Consider the following 17,518-nt stretch of genomic DNA (forward strand, 5'->3'; position numbering starts at 1 on the left):
AAACATTATTAACTAGTAGCAGAGAAAAACCTACTTTGTCAGGTTGAATATTAGATGAATTTCCCTTGAATTGAGCAATTGGGAAATAAAACTATGTATTAAGTGAAACATCTGTACAGGTAAGCTTTTAAAACACAGAATGTGTTCTCCCAGAATTGGTAGGCCTAGAATTGAATAATGCTGAGCTCTGGGGGAGTAGTTTTTTTTTTTATAAATTTATTTATTTTTTTGGCTGCGTTGGGTCTTCGTTGTTGCATGTGGGCTTTCTCTAGTTGTGGTGAGCGGGGGCTACTCTTTGTTGCAGTGCGTGGGCTTCTCATTGCGGTGACTTCTCTTGTTGCGGAGCACAGGCTCTAGGCATGTGGTCTTCAGTAGTTGTGGCACAAGGCCTCAGTAGTTGTGGCTCACGGGCTCTAGAGCTCAGGCTCAGTAGTTGTGGCGCACGGGCTTAGTTGCTCCGCGGCATGTAGGATCTTCCTGGACCAGGGCTCGAACCCATGTCCCCTGCATTGGCAGGCGGATTCTTAACCACTGTGCCACCAGGGAAGCCCTGGGGGAGTAGTTTTATACATGGGAAGTAGATAAGCTCAACAGGTATTTCTTTCCCATCTGAGTTATAAGTACCTAGACTGCAAAGCCACTCATATTTAAAATAGGACATAGGAGAATAAGATTCTTTCCTTTTACTTTAGGCTGTTCCTTGTCTGGTCTAGAGTCTTCCCCTTAGTTTCCTCAAATTCTTGTTCTGTCTCTCAATGATTTCTGCTCCCAGCATGCCAGAGGGGGATGTCACTCATTGCCTTATATTACACTCCCTCGATAGAGCAATGATTTCCACCCTACCAGCTGTAAGTAACCTGGGGGGGCATCTGCTGTAATCTAGGGGAAGATGTGCAACTCAGAAAGAGTATTTCTCACAAGAAGTGAATCTGATGGGCTGCTCAGTGAAAATTGCTTTCTTAGCATTAAAATACTCACTGTTACAAAATATAGCAGTAAAATGGGCATACCTAAAAATGAGTGTATGTAATATGCCAACTATCATGTGATTTATCTGACTCTTTCTATTTGTATTCTTTAAGTCCTCTAAGTACATGATAGTATTATCCTCTATTTAAAAAAATTTAATTATTGTGTGTTCTGTTTAGGGAGGGACCCTGGAGAGTGATTTGTTTGTTTGTTTCTTTCTTTTTGAGACTGTGCTCCAGTTCATGCAAGTTCTCTTGATGTAGAACCTGCTATTTTTTTTTCAACAGCCTGTAACAGGCTAATCCATTTTCAAATTATTATTATTATAATTATCATTTTATTGAGGTATAGTTGATTTACAATGTGTTAGTTTCTGGTGTACAGCAAAGTGATTCAGTTATACACACACGCATATACATTTTAATATTCTTTTCCATTATGGTTTATTATAGGATATTGAATATAGTTCCCTGTGCTATAGAGTAGGACCTTATTTATCTACTTTATATATAATAGTTTGTATCTGCTAATCTCAAATTCCTAATTTATCCCTCACCCACCCCCTTTCCCCTTTGGTAACCATAGTTTTCTATGTCTGTGAGTCTGTTTTGTAAATAAGTTCATTTGTATCATATTTTAGTTTCCACATATAAGTGATATCATATGATATTTGTCTTCCTCTTTCTGACTTACTTTACTTAGTATTATAATCTCTAGGTTCATCCAATGTTGCTGCAAATGGCGTTATTTCATTTTTTATGGCTGAGTAGTATTCCACTGTATATACGTATATACCACATCTTCTTTATCCATTCATCTGTTGATGGACATTTAGGTTGCTTCCATGTCTTGGCTATTGTAAATACTGCTGCTATGAACATTGGAGTGCATGCATCTTTTTGAATTAGAGGTTTTTCTGGATATATGCCCAGGAGTGGGATTGCTGGATCTTATGGCAATTCTATTTTTAGTTTTTTAAGGAACATCCATATACCTTTTTCCATAGTGCTGCACCAGTTTACTTTCCCACCAACAGTGTAGGAGTGTTCCTTTTTCTTCACACCCTCATTAGCATTTATTATTTGCAGACTTTTTAATGATGGCCATTCTGACTGGTGTGAGGTGATACCGCACTGCAGCTTTGATTTTCATCTCTCTAATAATTAGTGATGTTGAGCAACTTTTCATATGCCTATTGGCCGTCAGTATGTCTTCTTTGGAGAAATGTATATTTAGGTCTTCTGCCCATTATTTGATTGGATTTTTTGTTGTTGTTATTGAGTTGTATGAGCTGTTTGTTTATTTTGGAAATTAATCCTTTGTCGCATTGTTTGCAAATATTTTCTCCCATTCCATAGGTTGTCTTTTCATTTTGTTTATGGTTTCCTTTGCTGTGCAAAAGCTTATAAATTTTATTAAGTCCCATTTGTTTCTTTTTGCTTTTATTTCTATTGCCTTGGGAGACTGACCTAAGAAAGCATTGCTACAATTTATGTTGGAGAATGTTTTGCCTATGTTCTCTTCTAGGAGTTCTATGGTGTCATGTCTTATATTTAAGTCTTTAAGCCATTTTGAGTTTATTTTTGTGTATGGTGTGAGGGAGTGTCCTAACTTCATTGATTTACATGTGACTTTCCAGCTTTCCCAACACCACTTGCTGAAGAGACTGTCTTTTCTCCATCATGTATTCTTGCCTCCTTTGTTGTAGATTAATTGACCGTCGGTATGTGGGTTTATTTCTGAGCTCTCTATCCTGTTCCATTGATCTATATGTCTGTTTTTGTGCCAATACCATGCTGTTTGGATTACTGTAGCTTTTTGTAGTATTGTCTGAAGTTTGGGAGGGTTACACCTCCAGCTTTGTTCTTTTTCCTCAGGATAGCTTTGGCAATTCTGCGTCTTTTATGGTTCCATATAAATTTTAAGATTATTTGTTGTAGTTCTGTGAAAAATGTCATGGGTATTTTGATGGGGTTTGCATTAAATCTGTAGATTGCTTTGGGCTGTATTACCATTTTAACTATGTTAATTCTTCCAATCTAAGAGCATGGGATATCTTTCCATTTCTTTGAGTCATCTTCAATTTCTTTTATCAATGTTTTTTATAGTTCTCAGCATATAAGTCTTTCAAAACCTCTTTGGTCAGGTTTATTCCTAAGTACTTTTTTTTGTTTTTGGATGCAATTTTAAAAGGGATCGTTAGGGATTGTTTGTTTACATGCCTTTTCTGATATTTCATTCTTAGTGCAAAGAAATGCAACAGATTTCTGTATGCTAACCTTGTATCCTGCTACCTTGCTGAATTCGTTTATCAGTTCTAGTAGTTTTTGTGTTGAGTCTTTAGGGTTTTCTGTATATAGTATCATGTCATCTGCATATAATGACAATTTTACCTCTTCCCTTCCAATTTGGATACCTTTTATTTCTTTTTCTTGTCTGGCTGCTGTGGCTAGGACTTCCAATACTATGTTGAATAGGAGTGGTGAGAGGGCATCCTTGTCTTGTTCCAGATTTTAGTGGGAAGGCTTTCAGCTTTTCACCGTTGAGTATTATGTTGGCTGTGGGTTTGTCATAAATAGCTTTCATTATTATGAGATACGTTCCCCCTATACCCACTTTGGTAAGAGTTTTTATCATGAATGGATATTGAACTTTGGTTAATCCATTTTAATCAGTGTTCACCTGTTAAAAAAATTTCTCCATGTTAAATATCCATTGCCTAGTTGAAATTAGCATTTCTCTTTTGAAATATAAGACATTTCCTAGGAAGTGGGATCAGCCATTCTGCTCTAGGGAAGACAAGAACTTTTATTATTTTTATTTATTTATTTATTTATTTTTAAAATTTTTGAGTTTTATTTTATTTATTTTTTTATACAGCAGGTTCTTATTATTCATCGATTTTATACACATCAGTGTATACATGTCAATCCCAGTCGCCCAATTCATCACACCACCACCCCGATCCCCTGCGGTTTTCCCCCCCCTTGGTGTCCATATGTTTGTTCTCTACATCTGTGTCTCAATTTCTGCCCTGCAAACCGGTTCATCTGTACCATTTTTCTAGGTTCCACATATATGCATTAATATACAATATTTGTTTTTCTCTTTCTGACTTACTTCACTCTGTATGACAGTCTCTAGATCCATCCACGTCTCAACAAATGACCCAATTTTGTTCCTTTTTATGGCTGAGTAATATTCCATTGTATATATGTACCACATTTTCTTTATCCATTCGTCTGTCGATGGGCATTTAGGTTGCTTCCATGACCTGGCTATTGTAAATAGTGCTGCAGTGAACATTGGGGTGCATGTGTCTTTTTGAATAGTGGTTTTCTCTGGGTATATATATGCCCAGTAGTGGGATTGCTGGATCATATGGTAATTCTATTTTAGGTTTTTAAGGAACCTCCATACTGTTCTCCATAGTGGCTGTATCAGTTTACATTCCCACCAACAGTGCAAGAGGGTTCCCTTTTCTCCACACCCTCTCCAGCATTTGTTGTTTGTAGATTTTCTGATGAAGCCTATTCTAACTGGTGTGAGGTTATACCTAATTGTCATTTTGATTTGCATTTCTCTAATAATTAGTGATGTTGAGCAGCTTTTCATGTGCTTCCTGGCCATCTGTATGTCTTCTTTGGAGAAATGTCTATTTAGGTCTTCTGCCCATTTTTGGATTGGGTTGTTTGTTTTTTTAATATTGAGTTGCATGAGCTGTTTATATATATTGGAGATTAATCTTTTCCCTGTTGATTCGTTTGCAAATACTTTCTCCCATTCTGAGGGCTGTCTTTTCGTCTTGTTTATGGTTTCCTTTGCTGTGCAAAAGCTTTCAAGTTTCATTAGGTCCCATTTGTTTATTTTTGTTTTTATTTCCATTACTCCAGGAGGTGGATCAAAAAAGATCTTGCGTGATTTATGTCAGAGAGTGTTCTTCCTATGTTTTCCTCTAAGAGTTTTATAGTGTCCAGTCTTACATTTAGGTCTCTAATCCATTTTGAGTTTATTTTTGTGTATGGTGTTAGGGAGTGTTCTAATTTCATTCTTTTACATGTAGCTGTCCAGTTTTCCCAGCACCACTTGTTGAAGAGACTGTCTTCTCTCCATTGTATATCCTTGCCTCCTTTGTCATAGATTAGTTGACCATAGGTGTGTGGGTTTACCTCTGGGCTTTTTATCTTGTTCCATTGATCTATGTTTCTGTTTTTGTGCCAGTACCATATTGTCTTGATTACTGTAGCTTTGTAGTATAGTCTGAAGTCAGGGAGTCTGATTCCTCCAGCTCTGTTTTTTCCCTCAAGACTGCTTTGGCTATTTGGGGTCTTTTGTGTCTCCATACAAATTTTAAGAATTTTTGTTTTCTAGTTCCATAAAAAATGCCATTGGTAATTTGATAGGGATTGCATTGAATCTGTAGATTGCTTTGGGTAGTATAGTCATTTTCACAATATTGATTCTTCCAATCCAAGAACATGGTATATCTCTCCATCTGTTGGTATCATCTTTAATTTCTTTCATCAGTGTCTTAAAGTTTTCTGCAAACAGGTCTTTTGTCTCCTTAGGTAGGTTTATTCCTAGGTATTTTATTCTTTTTGTGGCAGTGGTAAATGGGAGTGTTTCCTTAATTTCTCTTTCAGATTTTTCATCATTAGTATATAGGAATGCAAGTGATTTCTGTGCATTAATTTTGTATCCTGCAACTTTACCAAATTCATTGATTAGCTCTAGTAGTTTTCTGGTGGCATCTTTAGGATTCTCTATGTATAGTAACATGTCATCTGCAAGCAGTGACAATTTTACTTCTTCTTTTCCAGTTTGTATTCCTTTTATTTCTTTTTCTTCTCTGATTGCCGTGGGTAGGACTTCCAAAACTACGTTGAATAATAGCGGTGAGAGTGGACATCCTTGTCTTGTTCCTGATCTTAGAGGAAATGCTTTCAGTATTTCACCATTGAGAATGATGTTTGCTGTGGGTTTGTTGTATATGGCCTTCATTATGTTGAAGTAGGTTCCGTCTATGCCCACTTTCTGGAGAGTTTTTATCATAAATCGTTGTTGAATTTTGTCAAAAGCTTTTTCTGCAGCTATTGAGATGATCATATGGTTTTTATTCTTTAATTTGTTAATATGGTGTATCACATTGATTGATTTGCATATATTGAAGAATCCTTGCATCCCTGAGATAAATCCCACTTGATGATGGTGTATGATCCTTTTAATGTGTTGTTGGATTCTGTTTGCTAGTATTTTGTTGAGGATTTTTGCATCTATATTCATCAGTGATATTGGTGTGTAATTTTCTTTTTTTGTAGTATCTTTGTCTGGTTTTGGTATCAGGGTGATGGTGGCCTTGTAGAATGAGTTGGGGAGTTTTCCTCCCTCTGCTATATTTTGGAAACGTTTGAGAAGGATAGGTGTTAGTTCTTCTCTAAATGTTTGATAGAATTCACCTGTGAAAGCCATCTGGTCCTGGGCTTTTGTTTGTTGGAAGATTTTAATCACAGTCTTAATTTCAGTGCTTGTGATTGGTCTGTTTATATTTTCTGTTTCTTCCTGGTTCAGTCTCAGAAGGTTGTACTTTTCTAAGAATTTGTCCATTTCTTCCAGGTTGTCCATTTTATTGGCATAGAGTTGCTTGTAGTAATCTCTCATGATCCTTTGTATTTCTGCAGTGTCAGTTGTTACTTCCCCTTTTTCATTTCTAATTCTGTTCATTTGAGTCTTCTCCCTTTTTTTCTTGATGAGTCTGGCTAATGGTTTATCAATTTTGTTTATCTTCTGAAAGAACCAGCCTTTAGTTTTATTGATCTTTGCTATTGTTTTCTTTGTTTCCATTTCATTTATTTCTGCTCTGATCTTTATGATTTCTTTCCTTCTGCTAACTTTGGGTTTTGCTTGTTCTCCTTTCTCTAGTTCCTTTAGGTGTAAGGTTAGATTGTTTATTTGAGATTTTTCTTGTTTCTTGAGGTAGGCTTGTATAGCTGTAAACTTCCCTCTTAGAACTGCTTTTGCTGCATCCCATAGGTTTTGGATTGTCGTGTTTTCATTGTCATTTGTCTCTAGGTATTTTTTGATTTCCTCTCTGATTTCTTCAGTGATCTCTTGATTATTTAGTAATGTAGTGTTTAGCCTCCATGTGTTTGTGTTTTTTACGTTTTTTCCCCTGTAATTGGTTTCTACTCTCATAGCATTGTGGTCAGAAAAGATGCTTGATATGATTTCAATTTTCTTAAATTTACTGAGGCTTGATTTGTGACCCAAGATGTGATCTATCCTGGAGAATGTTCCGTGTGCACTTGAGAAGAAAGTGTAATCTGCTGTTTTGGGATGGAATGTCCTATAAATATCAATTAAATCTATCTGGTCTGTTACGTCATTTAAAGCTTGTGTTTCCTTATTAATTTTCTGCCTGGATGACCTGTCCATTGGTGTGAGTGAGGTGTTAAAGTCCTCCACTGTTATTGTGTTACTGTCAATTTCCTCTCTTAGAGCTGTTAGCAGTTGCCTTATGTATTGAGGTGCTCCTATGTTGGGTGCATATATATTTATAATTGTTATATCTTCTTCTTGGATTGATCCCTTGATCATTATGTAGTGTCCTTCCTTGTCTCTTGTAACATTCTTTATTTTAGAGTCTATTTTATCGGATATGAGTATTGCTACTCCAGCTTTCTTTTGATTTCCATTTGCATGGAATATGTTTTTCCATCCCCTGTATGTGTCCCTAGGTCTGAAATGGGTCTCTTGTAGACAGCATATATATGGGTCTTGTTTTTGTATCCATTCAGCAAGCCTGTGTCTTTTGGTTGGAGCATTTACTCCATTCATGTTTAAGGTAATTATCCATATGTAAGTTCTATGACTAGTTTCTTAATTGTTTTGGGCTTGTTCTTGTAGGTCCTTTTCTTCTCTTGTGTTACCCACTTAGAGAAGTTCCTTTAGCATTTGTTGTAGAGCTGGTTTGGTGGTGCTGAATTCTCTTAGCTTTTGCTTGTCTGTAAAGCTTTTGATTTCTCCATCAAATCTGAATGAGATCCTTGCCGGGTAGAGTAATCTTGGTTGTAGGTTCTTCCCTTTCATCTCTTTAAGTATATCATGCCACTCCCTTCTGGCTTCTAGAGTTTCTGGTGAGAAATCAGCTGTTAACCTTATGGGAGTTCCCTTGTTTGTTATTTGTTGTTTTTCCCTTGCTGCTTTCAATAATTTTTCTTTGTCTTTAATTTTTGCCAATTTGATTACTATGTGTCAGCGTGTTTCTCCTTGGGTTTATCCTGTATGGGACTCTCTGCGCTTCCTGGATTTGGGTGGCTATTTCCTGTCCCATGTTACGGGAGTTTTTGACTATAATCTCTGCAGATATTTTCTCTGGTCCTTTCTCTCTCTCTTCTTCTTCTGGGACCCTTATAATGTGAATATTGTTGTGTTTAATGTTGTCCCAGAGGTCTCTTAGGCTGTCTTCATTTCTTTTCATTCTTTTTTCTTTATTCTGTTCTGCAGCAGTGAATTCCACCATTCTGTCTTCCAGGTCACTTATCTGTTCTTCTGCCTCAGTTATTCTGCTATTGATTCCTTCCAGTCTAGTTTTCATTTCAGTTATTGTATTGTTCATCTCTGTTTGTTCTTTAATTTTTCTAGGTCTTTGTTAAACATTTCTTGCATCTTCTTGACCTTTGCCTCCATTCTTTTTCGGAGGTCCTGGATCATCTTCACTATCATTATTCTGAATTCTTTTTCTGGAAGGTTGCCTATCTCCACTTCATTTAGTTGTTTTTCTGGGGTTTTATCTTGTTCCTTCATCTGGTACATAGCCCTCTGTCTTTTCATCTTGTCTATCTTTCTGTGAATGTGGTTTTTGTTCCACAGGCTGCAGGATTGTAGTTCTTCTTGCTTCTGCTGTCTGCCGTCTGGTGGATGAGGCTATCTCAAGAACTTTTATTTTTAACTTAAATTTTATAAATGATACTAATGCTAAACCTTAGGAAATGGATACAAGTGATACACAGTTTACCTTTGAACAACATGGGGTTTGGAGCTCTGGACTTCCACCCAGTTGAAAATTTGTGTATAACTTATAGTTGGCCCTTGGTATCTGAGGTTCCTCCCTCTCTGCAGTTCCTCTGTATCTGTGGTTCTGTGTTCATGGATTCAGCGAACCTTGGATCATGTAGTACTGTGGTATTTACTACTGAAAAAAATCCGCATGTGACCAGTGCAGTTCAAACCCATGTTGTTCAAGGGTCAACTGTGTATGAACTTACATATTTTATGGAGGTTCAGTTTTGTGAACATAATTCGCCAGTGAGTGAGGGGCTATGTAAATATTCAGTGCAATGCTTTCCTCCTGAGATGATCTGCCCTAACAAGAGAATTGTGAGAATTATTCCTGTTGGTTTTGTAAGGGTCAGGAGTCATGATGAGTCACTTTTTTGACTACCTTTTCTTGAAATGTACATAATTTCACTGTTGTTTTCTTGAATCTTTATTCCAACTCTAAATTTATTTATTTGCTTATAATATGTGAAGGCCTCTCTCTGTGAGGAGTTGAGCAGTTTTAGAGGATCAGCAATGGGGTGTGTGGTGTTTCATAGAGAAGTAGCATCTACCTTTTCATATTCTCTTTGGGAATATCTGCATAAGCTTAGTTTACAGGTACCTTTTTTTTTTTGTGGTAACTCATTTAATTCTCTCAACAGTCCTATTACGTAGATACTATTATTATCCTCATTTACAAGATAAAAAACTAAGGCACAGAATAGGTACTAGCTTGCCCACAGTCTCACAGTTAGTCAGTGACAGAGCCAAGGATAGGATATTATCCCAAAACCCAGCATCAGGATCCATTCACATCATTGAGTTGTGCTTGCCCACATTTTAATGATGATATGTATTTATTTTTTCTGAAAATTGGGATTTTGGATTCAAAGTTTGAAGGGTTATATTATTTACATTTATAAACTAGATTCTGGAAATTATCTTAACTGCTTGAAAAACCAAAGCCCATTGTCACACAAGTCATTAATGTTACAGCTGGTGCAATGTCCAGAATGAGAGTTAGATGGAACAAATACAGAAACAGAATGGGAAGAAGTCTGATGCTGAGCTAGGATTGGCATTGAAGGCTTGCCAAAGTTGGCTGTTCTAGCTGCCACTTAAGGCAGTGTGGTGGATTCTGCAGGTTGCCTACACCAGCATTGGTTTCCCCCTTCTTCCTAAGTAACTACCACTGATTTTTTTTTTTTTTTTTACAAGCCTTTCTTGTAGCCGGCCCAACCAATGAGCCATATTAAGTTGGATGGTATGACTTAGGATCTTTGGTCTTAATGAACTTCATGACCTTAAGTAAGTGTCATCCTGCATTATTTCTCATGCTGTAAATTTCTTGGGAGGTCTGAGAACATTTGGTCCAAAGAGGACCTGTGGGGTTGGTTTTATATGAAAGTTTACTGGGAATATTTGGAACATATACTCCTGTGTTAAATAGTACAATTGATTAGCTTAATGTTTAGAACATTTCTAGAGCTGTGTGTTCCTATTCATGAGAGAACAGGTTTGTTTTTATGTTAATGCCATAAAAATGGAATGCCCTCAAGAAGGAATATTCAACATAAAAAGTTAATACCTTCTGCAGTAGAAGTTTGGACTGCAGCTGATGAGGCTAAAGTAGTTAATTTTCGGTATAAAAGAAAGATACAGTTCTTTTGATTCAAATCAGCAGATTCATTAAGTACATTTTTAAGGAAAAGAGTGGTTAAAATATAGTAAAATCAAATTAGAGCTTAGGGGCTTGCATTAATAGGTAATTTTTCTTCTAATTAAGTACTCTGATTAAAATTTCCCTTTGGGAGTAATAGGACATTACCATCTGGCATATATGAACTTTGGAAGAATTTGAATGTTAAATAATAAGGTCCAGGTTTTTTCTTCTTTTCAATGGATTTCAGTTGTCAAATATACATAGTGACAGCCCAGAAGCTTAATGTTAATGGTTTGGAGCCAGGCACAAGCCACTTGTAATATCCCAGAGCTGAAGGTACTCATCCCTTTCCCTCTGGCTGAGTTCTACTAATTGTCCTAAAGGTGAGAACTGTTCCATCTTTTAACAACTTCAGTGCTAAGTAGTGAGAATCTATGGGTAAGAAATTGTAATGGAACAACTGAATTCTGTTAGGACCTTTTTTTGTAAATATATTTCAGATCTTAGGAATTAGGTTCGTAGAGTCTTATGTTTAAAATTTTATTGCCAAGTTTCTCATGAAACTACTAGACAGGAGAATAATTTTTACAAAATTTTGCTTTGAGGCTAGTGGAAAAATGTAGACTTTGGAGTCAGACTTAAAACTGAATCTTGATTTTTTTCCACTAGAAACCATTTCAATGACTTTGGGCAAGTTATTAAATCTTTCTGAACTTGAGTTTAATCATCTGGAAAATGAACATAATTATATATGCCTTATTATAACTAACATTTATTGAAGTAGTCACGCTGTTTTAGACACTTGCTAAACATTTATTTTCTTGTTACTTCTTTAATTCATCCAGTAATCCCTATCTTCAAGTATTTGCTGTGTTCTTAATATAGATTAAGTACTTGGTACATTACAGGCACTAAGTACTTGGTACATTATAGGCACTCAGTACTCTTCCTTTCCTTTCCTTGAATTCATTGGGCCTAACTTCAGTTTCTTTTGTGTATTATTGTGACTATAAACAACATAATGTGTTGTAACGTTCACAGTGATAGGTGTATCTGATTGTTTTGACTTCAGAGTATATGCTAAATTAGACAGCATACATAATGCTGCTTTTTCCCCCTTATGTTCATGATTATATTGTCTGTCCACCCAAAATACAATAATGTACTATTAAGAGCACATTCCATTTTCCATGCATGCTCATTTAAAAAAAAAAAAAATTATTTATTTATTTGGCTGCACCGGGTCTTAGTTGAGGCATGCAGGATCTTTAGTTATGGCATGGGAACTCTTAATTGCAGCATGTGGGATCTAGTTCCCTGACTAGGGATCGAACCCAGACCCCCTGCACTGGGAGCTCAGAGTCTTAGCCACTGGACTACCAGGGAAACCCTCATGTATGCTCATTTAATAACACTCAGAATATTATATGGAAATACTTTAAAAAATTATAAAAATTGTTAGAATATGTATGCTATATGGGCTTTGAATATATGAGATCTCATTTAAAAATAAAATAGTCACATAAATAAATATGATGTATCATTTGAAAGGGAATTTCTAAATTTCAGAAGTATTAGTACAGACTTATATTTCCATAAATCAGCCTATGGAGAGAGGTTAGGGATAGCAGTCAGAGCTAATGGTCTTTCTGGTAAATAAAAAATAAGATAGCAGCAACCATTTAAAAAATACATTTTAACAACAGATGGTGGGACCAGAAAAGTATGCAAACCATAAATTTGCACTCTAATTTTATAAAACTCCCCTCCTCCTCCACCTCTTCCACCTCCTTTTTTGTCCTCCTCCTCTCTTTGTTCTAGTTTTAATAGATTGTAAGGAACCAAAATAGAGCTGATAAAATTAACTCTACAACCAATCTATTTTGCAGTGTATTGCCAGATCAACCTTGGCATTCTGTGGAGAAACAGGCAGTGAAGGAAAGTCAAGCAGAAAGCACTTAATCAATGTGCCTACGGTTGACATTATTACCCAGGACAAACTTTTTAAAATGACCTCTTTTCTGCCTCTACTTTTGTCCTGGATTTTGCCAAGTTGACCCCTAACATTTGTAAATCAAAGTACTTTAATTTTTTTTTTGTTTCTAATGTCAACGTTATAGGTATATCTAAACTTACTACACAAACTGTCTCCATAGTCACCAGTGCTATATACATTGTGAATGTTTGCCAAATACTGACTCTTTACTGTCAGGTGAAAACAAAACTAAATGGTTAGATGAAATATTCAGATGTCTCCAATTTCTGCTCAACTATGCAGCTAAGTGAATGCGGTTACCTATACTTTGCATGCATTTCTGTATAATCTGTGTTATTTTAGGGGATATATTTTCTTAGTATGAAAATAAGGGATACTTTGGAGTAAGAAAGTATCTGGAGAAACTAAATAGGATCTTTAATGGTTTCCAGAATTTAAGCTGACTTTGAATTGCAGCATTTAGAATTTTTATCAAAGTTTTTGTTGGCTTTTTTTTTTTAAAGTTGTGTTTTTCATTTGTATGTAAGGTAATTATTTGAATATTTGGTAGCTACTATATTTATGTGTGAGTAATCACTGTTCCTACTTTGTTTTTATTATGGTCTCTTTGTGGAAGTAATGGTAGATATCTTTTAAGAATTTCCTAGTGACTAGTTTTGTGTGATATTTTTTTCTCTTTCTCACAGTGAGCTTAGTCAAGGATGTGATTAGTTTTGTTGAGAATGTGAATACGTGAGATACACTGGTTATTAGTATCAGTAACTGTAAATTGACCAAGGAAGTTTACCCATGTGGTTCTTTGCCTTTTTTCATCTCGTCTTATTGAAGTCAAATTTTACTGAATATGATTTATTTCTTAGGCATTTTTGATAGTGTGTGTGAAGTTGGTGCCTAGTTTCTTAGTTGTTTACAGTTGCTTGGAAACCTTACCTTCCCAGAAACTGGTCAAGAAGCTTGCTATTAATGAATTTTGGAAAGTCAATATTTTTTTACTTAAACAAACAAACCAGAGTTCTGGTCCCAGGCGAAGTGGAGTTTAGCATACTCTTCCACTGAATACAGCTATAAAACCTCTCCGAATGCATGGAGCAGCTATTTCAGGACTCTGAAAAGTAAAGACAGTTGGTCCTTGTTGCATGGTTTTGATGTGCATGAATTTCATTACCCCTATTTGGTCAAATAACACCAGTCCCCAAACAACACAATTCACATTTCAGCTAACACAACAGTATATTAACGATGAGTAACTGCAAAAAGGACAAACTTTGCTGCTGGCTCTTCAGTCCACACATTATTGTATAAATAACAAATTGCTGCTTTTGAAGTCTGTTGCTGATGGGTCGCAGACAGTGAAAATTATAGTTGTGATACCTCCTTGTCTCCCAATGATAAACCTGCATGCTATTTTACAAAAATAAATAATAATAATAATAATAATAAAGGAATTGGTCAAAAAGGTGAAAGCGTGGCAAAGAAATGAAAAGTGATAATGCTGGAATGAAATTTGAATTATATTATGGAGGAGTTAGATGTGGGGTTAAAAAGAAATAGCTGATAGTGAGAATATTGATATTTTTGCTGTTTAAGAGCCTGTAGACATGCAACTAGAAGAATTCAGTGAAGTCATTTTTAGGGAATGACATTCTTCTAAAGAGCTTCTCCAGATTAAAACATCCCATTTCTTCATTTACTTTTGCTCTTATATTCATTGTCTGTAATCATCACAGTAAAAACTACCATTTACTCAACAAACTAATCTTCCCTAGGCATTGCTCTAATTATTTTACATACATTATCTTATTTCATCCTCAAAATAAAATATTAGGGTGTGAAATATGTCAACAGGAACAGAAACAAAAGGAGTAGAACTGAGGAAAGGACTGCTAGGCTTTCCTCTGGTCCTTGTGAATCATGATGTTTTTAATGATCACACCTCTTATATGGAGTACCCATTGCTGCCTGGATGATCTCTTTGCATAGATTTGGTGTGCAGTATAGTCAGTTTTTCTGAGTTGTATGTATTTTTCGATTCTCTAAGCTTGACTTATATTTTGTCTCAAATCAGACTTTCAAATAGAGATGTCACAGGGCTTTCAGAGATCTCTATGAGGATTTTAAAATTTGCTATGTTAATGTTAATCTGAAAGCTTATACAGTTAAAAAATTTTTAAATTTATTTACTAGTTTCCAAAATAATGAGTTATTTCCCTAGCATTCTCTGCTGGTGACCAGTGACTATTTTTTTCTCCTTGAGTATCATTAACTCACAAATTTATTCATATTTGAACTGCTTTATTCCATTGTAGTTAATATTTTTATTGATACCCAAATTATTTCATCTTTGGCTATAGAGAGATTTCCCACTTGACTTCTATGTTTAAAAGCATGTCTTAACAATTTGGATAAACTACATTGCAAACAAGTATTGCCATTCAATTTCAGTGCCCAAGTTTTATTTTTATTCTTACTGGTACATTATAGTAATGCTTCATTTGTTTTAGTCTAATGTCAAATGAACAGAGATAAAAGAATAGACCTAATATGTAAATGGTACATTTATATCAAGTTGAGGTGAAAATATGTCATAACATGTTCTATGATGCTGGTTTTGCGGTAGTTTATATAGGGGAAAGTGGGGGAAATGGAATCAACACTTGGTATGTGGTGAGGTATTCATGATAAACTTTTAGTTAATTAATTAATTAATTTATTTTTATTTTTATTTTTAGCTGTGTTGGGTCTTCGTTTCGTGCGAGGGCTCTCTCTAGTTGCGGCAAGCGGGGGCCACTCTTCATCGTGGTGCGGGGGCCACTCTTCATCGCGGTGCGCAGGCCTTTCACTATCGCGGCCCCTCCCGTTGCGGGGCACAGGCTCCAGACGCGCAGGCTCAGTAGTTGTGGCTCACGGGCCCAGTTGCTCCGCGGCACGTGGGATCTTCCCAGACCAGGGCTCGAACCCGTGTCCCCTGCATTAGCAGGCAGACTCTCAACGACTGCGCCACCAGGGAAGCCCCATGATAAACTTTTAGAATCTGCACCATTGCAGTCAGTACCACAGTCTGTGTGGAACACTGATTTAGTTTCAGCAAAATAGCATTGTCCATCATAGTATTATAAATTAATATTAAATTGAATTTTATTAGTGTTGTTTTGTTTTTATGTAATTTCGAGTTTGGTTTGCTTTTGCACCTAATTAGAAGTTATAATCCTAAAGAGTTTAAAACAAATTTTATATCTTTTTATCTTTTGGTGTTTGTATTTTAGGAGTTATCAAATTGGTTTTGTACATCATGACTAGATATTGTGCTGTGTCTGTTGTATTATCGCTACTTTAAGTGTAGGTTCTAATTTTATTACATGTTTAGTTTTGTATCTTAGGTAGAGGATCTGTTTTTGCCATGATGTTTATAGGAGTGATTCAAAGAAATCTTCATCTCACTCATTTACCTTTTACAGTTCATTTTTTTGGTCTTTATGTATTAGCCTGTTCATCTGTTCAATGGCTTATATCTTTTGAGAGTTTTAAAATGAGGTTGCCAAATAGTTTGTCTAACTTTTTATCTTATTTCTGAAATGACCAATTTTCCAACATCTCTTATTCCTCCTAGATTTTGGGGGTAATGTATCATTTCTGTTGTTCTGCAATATTTTCCCATATGTTCCATGGTGAGTTTTTTGTTGTTAGCAGTGATATTGTGTGTGTGCATGTGTGTGTGAAAATTCATCTTCTTAATCAGGTTTTAGTTACAGCTCAGGATTTGTTAGCAAATAAGCCCACATAAAAAGGATGCTGGCAAGTTCTGCTTCTGGCATTGGTAGATAAGATTATTTTGGATCAACTGTCCCATTCAGATCAACTGGAAAGGTGAAAAAAAATGTAAAAAATAATATTATGAAACCATCAGAGAACTACCAAGGCAGTGAGGAATTTTATAGTCAAGATCTGGCAAAAATAGAAGTCCAGAAGGAAGAGTCCTACATTTGGGACTCTTTCTCTGTCAAGGCAGTAGCTGATTTCAAAAGAGGTGGCTTAGAAGCAGATAAGATTAGAGCTATCTGTAGACTCAAAGAGGCTAGAGGGACCAAAATTGGAGTTCAGGAACCCTCCAGCTTTTGATTGAGACCCCAAAGGGTGATAGCCTAGGAAAAATGGTGAATTGAAAATAAGAGCAGTGATAAATTGAAAATTGACCAGTGCTGATGGGGACAGAAGCCCAGCTTTGAATCATCTCAGTTCTAATGAATTAAGGTACATTGGGTTTCCTAGTGACCCTAGCCTGACTTCCTGATAGAAGCAAACCCAAATCCCTTCTGAAGGAAGATGTCATCATCCAGAGCTTTAAATAACTCTACAGTTTTCATATACAATGTCTATCACATAATAAAAAAAAATACTCAGGCATAAGAAAATACAAGAGTTGACTGAAAACCAAGGGAAAAAACAGACAACAGAAACATGTAGGAGATTATAAAATAACTATGATTAACCTGTTCAAGAAATGAAAAGATTGAGAATTTTGACAAAGAATTGAAAACTCTAAAAAAATCCAAACCAAAAAAACAAAAAATGAAAATTACAGAAACTGAAAAATATAACTAAGATAAACAAACAAATAAATTAGAGAAAACCATCAACAGATGGATTAAGTAACAACTTGTATACTGTTGAAGAGAGAATTAATAAATTGAGAGATAGATCAGCATAATATATCCAGAAAGAAGAATGGAGGAATGAAAGGATGAACAATACAGAAAAGATCATAAATGACCCATGGGATTTGGTAAAAAAGATAAAACTTAAATCCAACTGGATTTCCAGGAGAGGAAAGAAAGAATGAGGCAGAAAGAATGAAG

The 17,518-nt window shown here is 35.8% G+C and overlaps 1 protein-coding gene across 5 annotated transcripts in view; it reads left to right on the plus strand.

Moving 5' to 3' along the window:
- The window catches only part of CEP128 (centrosomal protein 128), a gene marked incomplete at its 3' end in the record, with an annotated part of 432,096 nt that overhangs the window by 28,235 nt on the left and 386,343 nt on the right, over positions 1-17,518 (plus strand). The window lies entirely within an intron of this gene.

Source organism: Balaenoptera physalus (genome assembly GCF_965194825.1).
Source record: "Balaenoptera physalus genome assembly, chromosome: 2".
Classification (NCBI taxonomy): Eukaryota; Metazoa; Chordata; class Mammalia; order Artiodactyla; family Balaenopteridae; genus Balaenoptera; species Balaenoptera physalus.